This window comes from Mobula birostris, chromosome 18 (assembly GCF_030028105.1).
Source record: "Mobula birostris isolate sMobBir1 chromosome 18, sMobBir1.hap1, whole genome shotgun sequence".
Lineage (NCBI taxonomy): Eukaryota > Metazoa > Chordata > Chondrichthyes > Myliobatiformes > Myliobatidae > Mobula > Mobula birostris.
Window position 1 is genome coordinate 15,201,879 of NC_092387.1, and position 13,377 is coordinate 15,215,255.

Sequence of the window (13,377 nt, forward strand, 5' to 3'; positions counted from 1 at the left end):
CTAGATGTCTGCCTCTATGTGTGCCCTTAGGAATCGTCCTAGATCAGAGAGTCCTCTGTAGCATAGCTGCTGTGGGTGAACTGATACAAGGAGACTTATACCCTTCCCTACAACTCTTTACCTGCAAAGAGGTGGACAACCATCTCCTCCCCATTGCAATATGTGTTGGGAGTGATTTTCTGACTGTACTGGAAAGCTCTGATGAGGAGAGCCCCTATCGCTACCAGCCAAGCAAGGGTTCGGTGCTTGGTGAGTTCTGCTGATGAGTCATTTTGCCAGATGATTTGCACAGTTCACTCGGGGGAGCACCCCACATGGAGTCATGAGGGGGATGAAAGGTGGAAATAGTAACAGAGTCTGGGAGGTGATTATTTGAGACAAGAAAGAGCTGCAGCTGATGGAATCTGATTAAGAAAAGAAAGTGAGCTGCTAACATTAAAAAAAACCTTAAAGGTCCAGAAGTTTATTGCACCTTCTCCGTCATTCGAAACTTCTTTAAGGAGTTTTATTAAAGTTACATTTTCTTCCAACATTTCTCGTCTTAGTTCCATTTAACATTTAGCAAAAGAAACCTAGGACAGGAGAAGGCCATTAGACTACAGCTATCTATTCCACAAGCCCTAATCCATCGTAAACACTCCTGAGACCTTTTAATAACGGCTAAATCAGTAAGCAGTTTCCTCCATTGACACCTTAGACATGCTGAGCAGATTGAGCTGACTTTTAATCACATCAGGATGTCAGGATGTGCAATCATCTCATGTAAATGTTCCATGCCTGCGTTTCTATCTCTGGACATTCCTATTAAGATTATTGTGTTGTATGGGATAATGTTCCATGTATGCACACATCACAATGTACCGTGCACTGTATGTACATGTCACAATGTACCATGACAAAACTTTCATTGATTTTGTGCTGTAATTCAACAATCTGTATCAAAATATTTTGTGACCGAACCTCCTGAGTTTATCTGTTGTATCTGAATGTCCTGTAATTAAATACTTTGTAACTGGATGTCGTGTTTCAGTGTGCCATATCTGTGACAGTCTTTTATGAGTATAGAGGCACCAATTCTGGTGGGGAATACAGACACTAAAATGCATCTTAGGACTATGAGATCTTTTGCCTGAGAGATTTGAATCTAATCCTTCTCATCCGAACAGTTGAATGTAATCTCATCAGGATGCCTGGTAATACATAAACCCATGTATTTCCCATCTCAGTTAATGCACCCTTGATTGTTCAGTTCATCCTTTCTACCATTCCTGAGCTCTGAGGGTGGGAGAGTAGGTGGAACCGTAATCAAGTCTGTAACAACTGGCATATTGCCTTCATCACTTTCCCTGTGAAACGTTCTCATGGATCCAAGTCCACCTGGGCTGGGGTACTTCACCTTGGGAGGATTTCCTGTACTAGAATCTGTGCAGCTGTGCTGGTGATGCAGTCCCTTGTTGGGAAAGCGATTACCCACTGGGCGAATTGGTCGATAATTACTAGACAGTAGCTTCCGCACTGCTTTTTCGCAGGGGCCCCATGATGTCCATCTGAATGGTCTCCCAGGGTCCCCTCAGCTGTGGCTGGTTTTCCAACTGTAGCCCATTTCTGACACCAAATCTTGTTGCTTGAACGAAGTCACTGAAGAGAAGTACTGGGAGATATGAAGCACCCTCTTTATTTGGCAAAATGAGATACAGCAGGCATCAAATTTAGACCCCTTTAGGAGGAAAAAAAGCTTGCTTGACCCAACACTACATGACATGTTAGAGATCAAAGAAAAATGCAGGGCAATTTCATATTTACAATCAACACACATAAAAGTTGCTGGTGAACGCAGCAGGCCAGGCAGCATCCCTAGGAAGAGGTACAGTCAACGTTTTGGGCCGAGACCCTTCGTCAGGACTAACTGAAAGAAGAAGTAGTGAGAGATTTGAAAGTGGGAGGGGAGGGGGAGATCCGAAATGATAGGAGAAGACAGGAGGGGGAGGGATGGAGCCAAGAGCTGGACAGTTGATTGGCAAAAGAGATATGAGAGGATCATGGGAGAGGAGGTCTAGCGAGAAAGAGAAGGGGGGGGGGAAAGAAACCAGAGGATGGGCAAGGGGGACAGCGGGAGAAAAAGGAGAGAGAGAAAAAGAATGTGTGTATATAAATAAATAATGGATGGGGAATGAGGGGGAGGTGGGGCATTAGTGGAAGTTTGAGAAGTCAATGTTCATGCCATCAGGTTGGAGGCTACTCAGACAGAATATAAGGTGTTGTTCCTCCAACCTGAGTGTGGCTTCATCTTTACAGTAGAGGAGGCCGTGGATAGACATATCAGAATGGGAATGGGACGTAGAATTAAAATGTGTGGCCACTGGGAGATCCTACTTTCCCTGGGTAGGTGTTCAGCGAAACGATCTCCCAGTCTGCGTCGGGTCTCGCCAATATATAGAAGGCCACATCAGGAGCACTGGACACAGTATATCACCCCAGCTGACTCACAGGTGAAGATTTACAATGCTTCCTTTGAACTACACACCCCCTTCACACCTCCCTCTTCGCACCCATACTACAGACACACAGATACAAACAAATTCAAATCAGCATTGCCTGGACTTCCAATTAACTGTGGTGACTTCCAATTAACTTGGTTCACAGTTCTTCGGAACCCATTGTTCAGAGCTGCATTTTAGATTTAATCCACAGTTCAAGTTCGTGTCTGAAGACTAGTGGCTGAAGTCAGTTGCTGATGTTATTTGCTATATGTGCTAACCCGAAAAGCGCACTAACACTATCTTTTTTGGAAGTCCATTCCTATCACAAATTGCATACCCTCAGTACCGGGTTTGGGGTGGGGCCGGGTGAGTCAGTGTTCAAGGCTCTGGGGAGGACTTTATCATGATGTGCTGTCAAGTACTGCTGCCTGATTTCTAGCTGCTACCAATGGGGCAGTTCCCTTTTTGGTTTAATTGGAGTAGAGGTGGGGGAGTGGTGGTGAAAGCAGGTGACACTCAGTTACCACAAGTCAAGAATCTATTCCGTTCTAAGAAAAATAAGGAGACACAGAAAACATTAAGCAAACAGTGTTAACTCAAAACAGCCAAGAGACCTCTTCAGGAGAGATGGTCAGAGCTACAGTACTTAAAGGTTAATAGAAGTTTAGGACTCTTCCAGAGATGAAAACCACATGACCCTTAAAGTCTCAGCTCTCAGAACCGCCCCAACAATCTATTTCTCCACTTGTTTCCCTGTAACCTTCTCTCTCACATTGCTGATTTTCAAACTGCTGATATGCTCAGCAACCACCTACATGGAGGAAATTTGCAAAAACAACTAATCTAGGAATTAGCACAGCTTTGGGATGTAGGAAGACACCAAGTCACCCAGAGGAAATCCACAGACAGGACAGGAGCACTGGAAGTCACGACTGAACCCAGGTTGTTAAGAGATGTGAGGCGGAATTGCAAACACAGCACCTTAGCAGAGTCTGGTCACTGAATGGCCATTGAATGGACAGACTCAAGAGAATGGATGCTTCTTATGTCCATTATTCTGCACAGCAGTGGCTGAGGTCCAGGATGTAATCAAAGCTGACAAGTTTCAATTGAGATACTAGATCAAAATCCACACATGTACTGGATAACATGGATCGCAATCAAGCTCTGCCCAATTTCCTGATTGGTATGATTTCAATTGAAAGTCATTGAGATATCTGATTCACACTTAATTAAATCAATAATGGATCCTCAGTTGATCTAGATTATTGATTTTGTAACTTCAGGCAACCTTCACTGCCACTACATCACTTATTTTGGCGTCAACTGAAAATTTACTAATGGTGTCACCTACATTCACCAAATCCAGATGACAAACAACAGAGGGTTCAGTATTGATCCCTTTGGCACACTACTGGTTAGTCTCCCAACCTGAAACACAACCCTCCAGTACCTACAAGCCAATTTTGTACTCTATTTGCTAACTCACCTTGGATCCCATCCATTCTAATATTCCAGACCAGCAAAGTAAAACCAAGAGGAATACATGACAAGGTTTCATTCACAGATCAGCTCAATGCCTGTCATGCTCGCTTTGGCTGACAAAACATGGAAGTACCTTCACAAACTCCCATAGCTCCTGAAGACCCTGTGATTTCATCTCCACGTGAGGCCAACATGACAGCATCTTCACAAAAAGCATCAAGCCCACTGAAAACCTGCGCTGATCAACTGGCTGGAAAGTTCAATGTTATCTTTATGCTCTTGCTTCAGCAGTGTGAGGTACCTACCTGCTTCAAGCAGGCTTCAATTCTACTAGGGCCCAAGAAGAACATGATAACCTGCCTTAATGACTATCGTCCAGCAGCACTTAGATTGACTGTGACGAAGTACATTGAGAGGTTGGTGATGAAATATAAGAACTCCTGCCTGAGAAACAATTTGCATCCACTCCAATTTGCCTAATGTTACAACAGGTCATCAGCAGATGCCTTTTCATTGGATCTTCACTCAACTCTGGAATACCAAGACCACGGGTTTCCAACCTGGGATCCATGGATCCCTTGGTTAATGGTATGGGTGCACAGCATAAAAAAGATTGGGAACACCTGATCTACACTGTGAAGGTGCATACATCAGGATGTTCTTCACTGACCACAGCTCGCTATTCAATAGTATTAACCCCCCAAATCTAATCAATAAGCTTCAAGACCTTGGCCTCAATACCCCTTTGTGCAACTGGATCCTCGATTTCCTCACTTGCAGACCCTAGTCAGTTCAGATTGGCAACATCTCTTCCACAATCATCATCAGCACAGGTGCACCACAAGGCTGTGTGCTTAGCCCCCTTCTCTACTTGCTTTATATTTATGACTCTGAAGCTAAGCACAGCTCCAATGCCATATTTAAGTTTGCTGACAACACCACTGTCATTGGCCAAATCAAAGGTAATGATGAATCAGCATTTAGGAGGGAATGACTGAGTGGTGACATAACAACAACCTCTCACTCAATATGAGCAAGTCCAAGTAGCTGATTATTGACTTCAGGAGGAGGAAACGTAAGTCCAGGAACCAATCGTAATTGGGGGAATCAGAGGTGGAGAGGGTCAGCAACTTTAAATTCCTTTGTGTCATCATTTCAGAAGATCGATCCTGGGTCCAGCACGCAAGTGCCATTATGAAGAAAGCATGGCAGTGTCACTTTCTTAGAAGTTTGTGAAGATTCTGCAAGTCATCTAAAATTTTGACAAACTTCTATAGATGTGCAGTGGAGAATATACTGACTGGTTGCATCACAGCCTGGTTTTGAAACACCAATGACTTGGAATGGAAAAGCCTACAAAAAAGTAGAGGATACAGGCCAATGCTTCACAGGTAAATCCCTCCCCACCTTTGAGTACATCTACTAGAAGTGCTGTCACAGAAAAGCAACATCCATTATCAAGGACTCCCATCATCCAGGTCATGCTCTCTTCTTGCAGCTGTCATCAGGAAGATGATACAGGAGTCTCAGGACTCACGCCATTGGGTTCAGGAACAGTTATTACCTCTCAACCATCAGGTTCTTGAATCAGAGGGGATACAGTTTCTATAAAAAGTATTCACCCCGCCCCCCCCCGCCCCAGAAGTTTTCATATTCCATTGTTTTACCACATTGAATCATAGTGGATTTAATCTGGTTTTGGCACTGATCAACAGAAAATGACTCTCTTTCATGTCAAAGTGATACAGATCTTTACAAAGTAATCTAAATTAATTACAAATATAAAACACAAAATAATTGATTGCATAAGTATTTACCCCGCCCCCTTTAATATGACACAGTAAATCATCACGGATGCAGCCAATTGGTTTTAGAAGTCACATAATTAGTTAAATAGAGATCTGTTTTTGGAGACCTGTGTGCAGTCAAGGTGCTTCAATCGATTAAAGTAAAAATACACCTATATCTGGAAGATCCTACTGCTGGTGAGTCAGTATCCTGGCAAAAACAACACCATGAAGACGAAAGAACACTCCAAGCAACTCTGCAAAAAGGTTATTGAAAAGCACAAGTCAGAAGATGAATACAAGAGAATTTAAGTCACTGAATATCCCTTGGGGTTCAGTTAAGTCAATCATCAGGAAATGGAACGAATATGGCACAGCTGTAAATCTGCCTACAGCAGACCATCCTCAAAAACTGACTGACCGTGCAAGATGGGGACAAGTGAGGGGACAAGTGAGGGAGGCGGTTCTGAGAGCTGAGACCTATGACAGTTCTTAAGGAGTTACAAGCTTCAGTGACTGAGATGGGAGAGACTGCACATACAACAGCTGTTGTCCGGGTGCTTCACCAGTTACAGCTTTATGGGAGAATGCAAAGAGAAAGCCACTGATGAAAAATCTCACATGATATCTCGGCTAGAGTTTGCCAAAAGGCATGTGGGAGACTCTGAGTCAGCTGGCAGGAGGTTCCATGGTTTAATGAAACTAACATTGAGCTAACCACTATACTGCACATCATCAAAAACACATCATCCCTACCATGAAGCATGGTGGTGGCTTCAGCAGGCTCTGAAAGGCTTGTGAAGGTAAAGGATAAAATGAATGCCCCAAAATACAGGGAAATCCTGCAGGAAAACCTGAAGTAGTCTGCAAGAGAACTGCGACTTGGGAGAAGATTTGCTTTCTAGCAGGACAATGAACCCAAGCATAAAGCTAAAGCACATAGGAATGGCTTATAAACAGCCAATTTAATCTTCTGGAGTGGCCAAGTCAGAATCTAGACCTCAATCCAATTGAGAATTTGCGGCTGGACTTGAAAAGGGCTATTCACTGATGATGCCCATGCAATCTGACAGAGATTGAGCGATTTTGTACAGAAGAATGGGAGAAAACTGCAGTATTCAGATGTGCAAAGCTGACAGAGACCTATCCATACAGACTCAAGGCTGTAATTGCTGCCAAAGGTGCATCTACTAAATACTGACTTGAAGGGGGTGAATACTTACGCAATCAAGCATTTTGTGTTTTATACTTGTAATTAATATAGATCATTTTATAGAGATCCGTTTTCGCTTGACATGAAAGAGTCTTTTTCTGTTGATCAGTGTCAAAAAAGCCAAATTAAATCCACTCTGATTCAATGCTGTAAAACAATAAAACATGGAAACTTCCGAGGCGGGGGGTGAATACTTTTTATAGGGACTGCAACTTCTCTCAACTTTACTTGCCCTTTGCTAAACTATTCTCACAACCTGTGGACTTACTTTCAGGGACTCTTTATCTCATGTTCTTGATATTTATTGCTTAATTATTTACAGTTTATGCAGGATGATAATTGATTACAGGGAACTAAACAACACCACTCTGATTACAGCAGCTACAGTTTCAACAAGCCCTGAACTATGATGACCAGGTCCAACAGGTAAGGTGTTTAACCAGCTGGAAATCAGCAGCAGATTTTGGTCAACTCCTTTGAGTTAGTAGTGTCAATATAAAACTACACAGGTTCCTACTTACCAAATGTTTTCCACATGGCGAAGTACTCCACATAGCTGAGGGGCACAGGCTTTGAGCACACTGGTACTGACACCATCCGGTCCTGCAGCCTTGCTTGGGTTGAGACGTTTCAGCTGTCTTCTCACCTGTAGAGCTGTGAAGTCCACTGTGGTGGTTTCGTGTGGGGAAGGGGTATAGTCATGAGAGCAGGGTGGGGGACTGTGAGGAAGGGAGAGTGGAATACGTGTTGGTTGGGGGTCGACAATTGATGGCTCATGTGGATGTAAAGGTATCCATCTGGGTAGAACTCATCAAAAGCATGACTATATTTGCACAACTCATTTTAAGGATTGCTTGGCTAGAATGCCTGGCACTTTGTTTCCTTCAACACCAACAAGGGCAGGGACCCATAAAGACTGGATTCACAAACATGGACCCTGCAGTCTCAGCAGATGTTGTCCAATCTCCAGAAGAATGTCTGTCCTACAATTTGAAGTACCTGTTTTAATAAATGTCAAAACCGAGAACGAATCAGAGCACAGAAGTCCATAATCAGTGTTTACTTCTTTGACCCGTTCCAAGGCTAAAGTGATAGCAACCATCTCAGAGGTTGCTTTGTCTGATAATCTTTTCTTAAGTCATCTGAAACTTTGGAACATAAACAGAAACACCTGAATGAAATGTCACTGGATCTTTTGAGCCATCTGTATAGTTATGAAAGAAGCTATAATTTCTGCCTTTCATGTATTACTGAACTACCTCTGCCACTAATATACAATCAATCCTCATCTTGACCTTTTCTTGAAGGCTTAAATGAACCATAGGCAAAAGGAAAAGCAATGGCAGAGCGACAGAAAGGGGTACACTGGGACCATATTCCACATTAAACAATCCAGGGTTTTGTGCCCACTTATTTCCCATCCACCCAAAACTGAAAACCTTACAAATGCAGAGCTCCTAACACTCTACCAGTGTTACCAGTATTGGGTAACGAACTTATATCCTCTTATGTTAACCCAATAAACCATTGCTAACTGTAATCTCCACAAATGTAAAGGTTTGTCATCCGTTTCTACCAGTAATGCTGAAATATGGATGATTGAATAGCACCACAACATAATCTCAATGCTTCAGTGTGAACTTCATCTAGGGGCTTTAAGACTGCTGGTGGGATTGACACACAAGCAACACATCTGTAATCAAAGACCATCTGATTAAGTGACCTCCTGCTCACACCCCCAATCACAGCTAACTAAGCACCTGAACACACCAAGGGCTTTTTTCACACTTCTCCAGAATTGTATTCACGCTGTTTCCATCCTCATACCCAGAAACTTTACCACTGACTCTTATTTTAAAGATTTACCATATAACTTGAAATCAGTTGTGGGTGTAATGTTCCTTTTACAAAAACAACTAATTTGAGTCTTCACAGCAGAAAACATATCCTTATATAAACAAACTTGTATCCTCTTATGTTAACCCAATAAACCATTGCTAACTGCTACCTGCGTAGATGTAAAGGTATCCATTTGGGTAGAACTCAACAAAAGGAAGGGTGCAATTACACCAACACTGCCCCCCCCCCACCGATCCCACCCACCAGGACACTGAGGAACAGATATGCAAACAGATAAAGGAAATGTGTGAAAATAATAGGGTTGTTATCATGGGGGATTTCAATTTCTCTCATATAAACTGGGACCTTCTTAGTGAAAGGGGGTTAGATGGGACAGAATGTGTTAAGTGCATCCAGGAGGGTTTATCAGACATCCCACCCTGCAAAAACTCATTTCAGGGAGATAGCACCATCAATTTGCAGGAGACTTTCGGGAGAGGTGGGATGTCTGCAATAGAGTAGCTCCTGAGGAGCCGGACAGATAGTTTAAATAACGTTAGCTATGCTAATGAACGAATGACACCTGTTAAACTCACCTCAACATGTCTTTTACATTTAACCCACCATGGGCAATAGAAAAGTCACTATTGCAAACAGTGCAGTGAGCAACACTGCCATTATTTTGACCCCTATTAGGCAGGGGTACACTTTAGTGTAGTCTGGGGTGACGTACGTTTTATATTTTCTTTTGGAACCCTCTCGCTCTTGCTCTCGCGCGTGCTCGTGCTCACTCGCGCTTGCTTTCTCGCTCACTCTTGCTCTCGCGCTCTTTCGCTCGTCGTCGCTCTCACGCGCGCTCGCTTTCTCTCTCGCGCGCTTGCTTTCTCGCTCACTCTCTCGCGCTCTTTCGCTCGTCGTCGCTCTCACGCGCGCTCGCTTTCTCTCTCGCGCGCTTGCTTTCTCGCTCTCGCGCGCTCTTTCGCTCGTCGTCGCTCTCGCGCGCTCGCTTTCTCTCTCGCGCGCTTGCTTTCTCGCTCTCGCGCGCTCTCTCTCTCTGGCTCTTGCGCTCTCTCGTGGTCGCTCTCAAAAAAAAATCAATTTCCCGGACATTGTATATAATTTGCATCAGGGAGCCACTATTAATTTATTTTTTACCAGGAAAAGGGTTGAGGTAGGGAAGAAGTTAAGGATGTATGGGATTGAATTAGAAAGGGTTGCATCATTTAAATTTCTGGGATTTATATTTGATTCACGATTAACATGGGGAGACCATATCAGGAAAGTTGAGGAGAAATGTAAAAAAGTAATAAATGTGATGAGATGTTTGACTGCTAGGGAATGGGGAGCAAGTTGTTCAGCGTTGAAGAGAATGTATGTGGCTTTAGTGAGATCTGTATTGGATTATGGAAATATAGTATATGGATCAGCAGCTAGGTCTCTTATAGGGAAACTGGATGTGATTCAGGCTCAGGCTTTGAGAGTGTGCAGTGGGGCTTTTAAAACGTCACCAGTGTCAGCACTACAGGTAGAAATGGGAATAATGCCTTTGGAACTAAGAAGGATGCAACTGATGGCAAACTACTGGGCTAACTTGCAGGGGCACAATGATTCTCACCCTACTAAAGGAGTGTTGCAGGAGTACTGGGAAAATGGGAGGTTTCAGAGGGATACCTTTAGTCGGGTAGGGAATGATATCGCGAAAGAATGTGGAGTATTTGATCTGAGGATAAGTCCTTCAGTAGTTTATCCGGTTGTAGCTCCATGGAAGCTTGTATGGCCTGACATAGACTGGCATTTGTTAGAGGTAAAAAGGAAAGAAAGATATAAAACAGATTTGGTAAATGCATTTAACTGTCATGTGATGGAAAAGTATAGTGATTTATACTCACATTTTTACAGATGGTGCGAAGGAACCTGAAACAGGAGTGACAGGGTTTGGGGTGGTAATACCAGCAAAAGAAATTGGAATCAGCAGAAGAACATCTAATAAGTTAGGAGTGTTTACAGTGGAGATGCTGGCAATGTTGGTTGCGTTGCAATGGGTGCAGAAAGCCAGACAAGCCAAAGCATTGATATGTTCAGATTCATCCTCAGTTCTAGCAAGTTTAAGGTCTTTTCACACAAACAGTCGGCAAGATGTACTTTATGAAGTCCTTCAGTTAGTTACAAGAATTGCAAATCAGGGAAGTCAGGTAAAATTTCTGTGGGTTCCAGCACATGTAGGGGTGAAGGGGAATGAGAGGGTGGATGAGTTGGCAAAGAGGGCGTTAAAGAAAGAAAATGTGGAAATGCACATTAGTATCAGTAAAGCAGAGGTTAAGTGTGTAATCTGGGAAAAAGTCAACCGAATGTGGCAAGAAAGATGGGACAGGGAGGGGAAAGGGAGGCATTTATATCAAATACAAAAGAGTGTTGCAGTTACTAGGCTAGGTAATGGAAACAGAAGAGAGGAAATTGTGTGGACTAGGTTAAGGCTGGGGCATTGTGCATTAAACAAAACATTGAAAGTGATAGGGAAACACCAGACAGGATTGTGTGAGGAATGTCAGGAAGAGGAGTCAGTAGAACATGTAGTTCTGAGTTGCAGGAAGTATGGGATACAGAGAGAGATGATGAGAATTAATCTAAGGGAGTTGGGGATACAGGAATTCACATTAAAAGGGTTGCTGGGCATGGGTGGGAGAGCACAGGTCCGGGTATTTTTAGCGTTTTTAAGGTGTACAGGGGTTTTTTTATAGAATATGATGAATAAACAGGAATAGGATACTAGGATGGTCAAAGATGGGAGGGTGAAGTGTAGGTTTGTGTATATATATATATATATGTGTGTGTGTTTGTGTGTGTGTGTGTGTGTGAGAGAGAGATTGAATGAAGGGATTTAGAATGTATGTCTAGTGCACATTCTGGAGCAGAGGGTGGCGGTAATGCACCATTAAGCTGGATGCCAACCGCCGTAAAACAAGATACAGACAGACAGCCACTATTAATTTGCAGGAGACTCCCGGACCTTCTGGGAGTGGTGAGATGTCTGGTTTATTAAATAAAGATGTGGACACTCCAACGAGAGGAGGGGCTGTACTGGACCTGGTGTTGGGTACTGAACCTGGCCAGGAGACTGACCGTTCAATGGGTGAGCACAACTCCATAACTTTCAGGATAGTTATAGATAAGGATAGGTACTGTCCTTGCAGGAGAGTTTTAAATTGGAGTAGGGCAAATTACAAGGGCATTAGGCAGGAACAAAAAAAAAGTTAATTGGGAACACCTATTTTCTGCAAGTCCACATCAGACATGTGGAGGGTGTTTAAATATCAATTGCACAGAGTACAGGAAAGGTGTGTTCCTGTTAGAAGGAAGAACACGGATTGTAAAATAAGAGAACCCTGGATGACCAGAGAAGTGATGAAATTAGTCAAAAAGAAAAAGAAGTCTGTAAAGCTTTGAAAGTTATGATCAAATAGGGCACATGAGGATTATAAAGAAGCCAAAAAAAAAGAGTAAAAGAAGGGAATTGAGAAAGCCAGGAGGGGCCATGAAAAGTCCTTGGCAAGTAGGATTAAGGTGAATCCCAAGGCATTTTGTACATGCATCAAGAGCAAGAGGATAACTAAGGAGAGGGTGGGACCACTCAAGCATAAAGAGGGGAACATTTGCTTGGATGCAGAGAATGTGAGTGAGAACTTAATTAACACTTTGCTTCAGTATTTACCAAGGAAAAGGATACGGAAGACCAGGAGATCACTGCTGAGTGTATACATATGTTAGCGTGTTTAGAGATCAAAGAGGAGGAAGAGTTGGGCCTACTAATGAGTATTAAGGTGGGTAAGTCCCAAAGGCCTGATGAGATTTACTCCAGGTAATAAAAGGAGGCAAGAGACAAGATCAATGGGTCCCTTGACCAATACTTTCATGTCCTCTCTAGGCACAGGTGAGGTCCAGGAGGACTGGCGAGTGGCTAATGTTGTACCTCTATTTAAGAGGGGAACAAGAGAAAATCCGGGGAACTATAGACCAGTGAATCTCACTTCAGTTGCAGGGAAATTGCTGGACCAGAACAGTTAACCAGGATGCTGCCTGGTTTAGAGGGCATACGCTACCGTAAGCGTCTGGATAAACTTGGGTACGGTAGTTTTCTCTGGAGTGCCCAAGGCTGAGGGGAGATCTGATAGGGGTTTATAAGGTTATGAGAGGCATAAATAGAGTAGACAGGGAGTATCTTTCTGCCAGGGTAGAAAGGTCTTATACCAGAGGTCATGCATTGTAGATGAGAGGGTAGGTTCAAAGGGGACGTGAGGGGAAATTTTTTACTCAGAGTGTAGTGAATGTCTGGAATGCGCTGCTTGGTATGGTGGTAGAGGCAAACACACTAGAGGCTTTAAAGAGACGTTAAAATAGGCACATTAATGTGAGGAAAATGGAGGAATTAGTCTTTGGCGGGTTTTGATATACAGTAGCTTTCCGCACAACATTGTAAGCCAAAGGGCTTACAAATCCTGGGCAAACTTCACCCATTTCTACCAGTAAGGCCAAAATCGCTGATACAATCTGAATACTTAAATACATTTCTAATCAA